We start from the raw sequence: 4,868 nt of genomic DNA, 5'->3' as shown, positions 1-4,868 counted from the left end.
GTAATTAAGGAATGGTTGGAGTCTGGTTGTGGTTCTTGGTTATTGGGCTGTGGAACAGAAGATGGCGGAAAAGAGCAGTTTACAGATGAAGAAGGTGTAAGTACTGTGATGTGATTGGTTGCGGGGGAGATGGGAGAGAGCTCTGGATCCAAAAAGGTAGGCTCGGGTGGTTTCTGTGTGTGTAAAGAGAATGTGAGGCGCCTGGGTCTCTGGGGTAGGGGTGTAGAAGCCTGTGGCATGGAAAAAGCTGGGGGAGGTATTGCTGTAATTCTGGGTCTGGTAGGGTTGATGGTCTGGTGAGGGAGGCCTTGAGAGGTCTCCCTATATATGGGTAATTGATGTGATGGGGTCTGCCGTGGGGCCTTAACTGTATCAATATGGTCCTGGGGTGGCTTTAACTTCGCTATGGGTGAGAGGTGATGGGAGGAGCATCTGGGGAGATCTGACAGAGCTGTGGGTCGAGATGATTGGTTCCGATCCAGTTCTGGTTGTCTAAAATGGCGGGTGAAATCCTCCGTGAGGGTTGGTTTGGGACCAAGGTATAGGGACAATTTATGGGGAGTTTTTGGTCGTGGGAGTGCCGGGAATTCCTCCTCCTCTTCTAAAATGGGGGTGAGGGGCCTATCTGAGCGGGTGCCTGTGTGGGGTAGAGGTGGCGGGTTGGATCCAATCTTAGAAGCTGCTGAATTATGAGGTGGGTCTGCTGGCGTCTGTGTAGTGTTAACTACAGGTTGTGTGTCTGCAGGGTGAATGTTGAGAATGTCTTCTATTGTTCTTATGGTTCCTGAAGTGAGGCGAGTGTGGTATCGTTTCCTAGCCCAGCTGATGGCTATCTGGAGGGCTAGTGGGTTTCGAGGTGTGTCTTCCAGGGATGAGATGACTGATGTGTAATGTTCATGTAGTATAGTCATATTGTTACGCATCCATACTGTTGTGTTTTGTTTGACCTTAGCTTGAGTGGCTTCACAGGGTGTAGATGGTTTAATGAAATCCGTGAGTTTGTGGACCTGACGCATCATTCCTACAGGGAATGTTTGGGATGTAATGGAAGTGTCTATGATTTCTTTGTGGTGAACTGCCTGGATGAGTTTGAAGTATTGTTTGGTGATGTTTCGTGTGGCTGGGTCAAGTGTTTGATAGGGTGTGTGTGTGGTTTGTCTAAGATGGTGTGATGAGAAATGTTGGTGATGATAAGTATTTTTCTGATGGTATCTGTTCACCGTACTAGGATGTGAATGGGGGTTTGGGTGTAGTGACATAAGCGGTGGTGGTGGTAACAGCGGTTCGCGTCGTGTTGGTAGTGAGTGTGTCTGAGGCCGAGCATTGGTCCCCCCACTGCTCACCTGGCCTGCCCTGGTCCTGGAAAGAAACATGTTAATTGCTAGAGGGTGGCCTACCTTAGCACGGAGTTGGTGCGTTGTCCTCTTTTGGTCGGGTCAACATTCCAGGTTGTAGATGGAGTTTATGGCTGATGGTTGTAGGCTATTGCAGTAGACTGATACTCAAAAGAGGATTAGTGAGGCAGATGTAGATCCCACAGGGAAGAGCCCGGAGGCCCGAGGAGGCCGAAACCCCCACTAGCAATTAAAAACTATCTTTATTGATTAAAAAAGGTAAAAGACTGGTAAAAACAACAAAAATATTAAAACAATTTAAAATAGTGTGTGGTAAAACACACTAAAAGGCTATAAAAGACCAAGGGTGAGGGTCAGTTGAGCAGTGTGAAACCTGACGTTTCGCAGGGATGCTGCTTCATCAGAGGTATTAAAGGGAATGCTGGGTTAGGGTTAGGGTTAGGGTTAGGGTTAGGGTTAGGGGTTAGGGTTAGGGTTGGGGTTGGGGTTGGGGTTTAGGGTCACCACAATTATGGTTTTTTGCGCTGGCCTACTGACTTGGAGGTTATTTTCAGTTGTGTAAAAATGAGAAATAGCTGATTATTGAGAGAAAAAAAAAAAAAAAAAAAAAAAAAAAAAAAAGGGGGATAAAAGAAGGAGACAATGAATACCAAACTGGGTGCATCCGTGCCAACAGATGACACAGATACACCCAATCCGGTGGCAAAGTGGGGCCGACATCCGCCAGCCACACGGCTGGGAGCGGTTCGACTCCCCAGTGCGGCTGGCAACGCCAGCCCCAGAGAACTGAAAAAAGTGAATGTTTTTATGGAGAAAATAGGGAAATTGTTATTGAAAAAAAAAAAAAAAAAAAAAGGGGACAAGGGGAACAATGAATACCAGGTTGGGTGTGTGCAGGTCAACAGTGTGATTGGCAAAAAGGGGTTGACATCTGCCCGCCGCGCAAGAGGGAACAGTTCGATTCCTCAGTGCGGCGAGCGATGCCAACCCCAGAGAATGTTTCTGAAAGATGTTAGAACATGGAATGCCGTAAACTGAACATAAAGGGAAAATTTGCTTATGAAAAAAAAAAAAAAAAAAAAAAAAAAAAAAAAAAAAAAAAAAAAAAAAGGAGTTATTGGGGTTATTAGGGGGCCATGTTGAGGCCATATGGGGTGAGTGTAACCAGTGTATGAATCCAATGTCTTTCTGCTCTTTTACGCTGTCTGGTAGTCCATCTATCATTGGATTCCAGTCCAGAGATTGTGAGGTATTGTATGGGGTGAGATTGAAAGTGATTTACCAGGGGGGTGGACAGTCTACCTTCCCTAATGTTATAGAGGTGTTGTTTAAGACGGATGAGTATCGAATGTTGGGTTTCGCCAATGTAAAGTTTATTGCAGGCTGTGCAGGTAATGGCATAAACTATGTTCCTGGAAAGCAATGTGTAGGCAGCTGTTATGGGGAGACTTTTGCCACTGTGGTGATTAGTGATGAATTTACGTGAGGTGTAGAACTGATTGTATTCGTGATGAATGCGTCTGTGATCTGTGAAAGCTGAATGAACTAAGATATCCCTAAGGTTGGGATTTCTTCTGTAAGCTGCGATGAACCGATGATTATGAAATGGGGGATATGTGAGCTTTAATTTCTGAAAATTGGATTTGATGGTCTTGTAAAGAGGGGTGAATCTGCAAGAAAAGGTGCTGATGAAGGGGAGAGGTCTGGATGATAAACCGAGTTGTATAGGGAAGGGGTGTGTCTCTTGTCTGGGGAGAGCAGTGGGAGAGGTGGGGTCGATAGACGAGCGTGACCTGGGAACATGAGGTAGGTCAGAAACATGAGAGTAGGGAGAGAGATGAATAGATAGAGAGGGCAGGGAAGAGGAGGGGGAGTGGTTGAGGTCAGGGAGGGAGAGCAAGTTGGGATAAGGGTTGGGAGTGGAGAGGGGGGGCGAGTGTGGGGAATAATTAGGGTTAGGAAGAAAGGGAGGGGAAGGGGGGTTAGGGTTGGGGGAGGGGAGCAGGGGACGAGGAAGGTTAGGGTAAGGGGGAGGGGGGTGGTGGTTAGGGTTGGGGTAAAGGGGAGGGGAGTGGTTGGGGTTAGGGTAAGGGGGGGAGTGGTTAGGGTTAGGGTAAAGGGGAGGGGAGTGGTTGGGGTTAGGGTTGGGGGAGGAGAATAAGGGTCGAGGAGGGTTAGGGTTAGGGTAGAGGGGTGGGGAGTGGTTAGGGTTAAAGAGGGGGGGAGGGGAACCGGTGTTAGGGCTGGAGTTGGAGTAGTGGGACTGGGGTGGAAGATGGTTATGGTTAGGATTAGGGGGGGGGAGCCGTGAGGTGAGGTGGGTGGGGATTTGAGAAAGAAGGAATGGAAGATGGTTGGGGTTAGGAAGGGGGCATGTGGAGTAGATAAGGTTAGAATTAGAGAGGGGGGACAGGGAGGTGGAGACCTGAGAGGGTGGGGATGGAGGATGGTTATGGTTGGGAAGGGTGCATGGGGGATAAAGATTAGGGTTAGAGGAGGGAGGCTGAGAAGGAGGATAGGTGGGAACCAGAGGGGGGCAGAACAAGGGGGATTGCGTGAGGTCGAGTGAAGGAGAACGGGGGGAGGGGCAGGGAATTTGTTGTCCCCGACTGCGGGGCTGAGAGTGATGCAGATGTTGTAAGATGTTTGTGGAGCGAGTGGGGGCGAGTGCGGCCAAGGTTGTGTTTTTTACGGAACGGAGAAAGCGCTTAGAGTAACCCCTGTGTCTAAGGGCTTTGAAAAGTGTCTGGGTGGCCTGTTGAAAGTCTGAGTACTTAGATGAAATGCGGTAGAAACGGATGATTTGAGATTTAATAATGCCTCGGAAAGTATGCTTGGGGTGATAGCTGGATTTATGAAGGAGTGCGTGTGTGTCAGTCGCTTTAAAGTAGACTTTAGTAAGGATGCATTTGTGGGTATTATCAGAGGGTTCGAAGAATACGGTGGTGTCAAGAAAGTGGACCTGGTGAAGATCTATTGTGTGTTTTATTTTGATCGATGGATGGTGGTTGTTGAGAGTGTCTAAGAAGGGCTGAAACAGGGAGATATTATGATGCCATATACCTATAATGTCGTCTAGGTACCTGAGATACAAGAAGGGTTTGTAAGGGCATTTGGCCAATGCTTCCCGCTCCCACTCGCTCATGTATATGTTTGCATAGGAAGGTGCAAATCTCTGACCCATGGCTGTCCCATGGACCTGCAGGAAATGTGTGTTATTGAATGTGAAGTCATTATGGGTAAGGCAGATTTTAAGTAATTCCAAAATGTCAGTGTCCGGTCTTTTAGGATCCGGGAATCTGTAGAAGATGGATGAAATTGTTTCTAAACCATGTTGTGTGTTTATGTTGGTGTAAAGACTGTCAATGTCCAAGGTGAACAAAAAGGCATCATTAGGGACAGCCATGGGTCTGATTATACTGAGGAAGTGGTAAGTATCTTTGATGTAGCTGGGGTGTTTGATTGAAAGGGGACCTAGGAAATGATCTATGTATTGTGAAATGTTGTAGGTAG

This window comes from Telmatherina bonti, assembly GCF_933228915.1.
Source record: "Telmatherina bonti genome assembly, chromosome: 16".
Lineage (NCBI taxonomy): Eukaryota > Metazoa > Chordata > Actinopteri > Atheriniformes > Telmatherinidae > Telmatherina > Telmatherina bonti.
Note: the sequence above shows the minus strand (reverse complement) of the source record.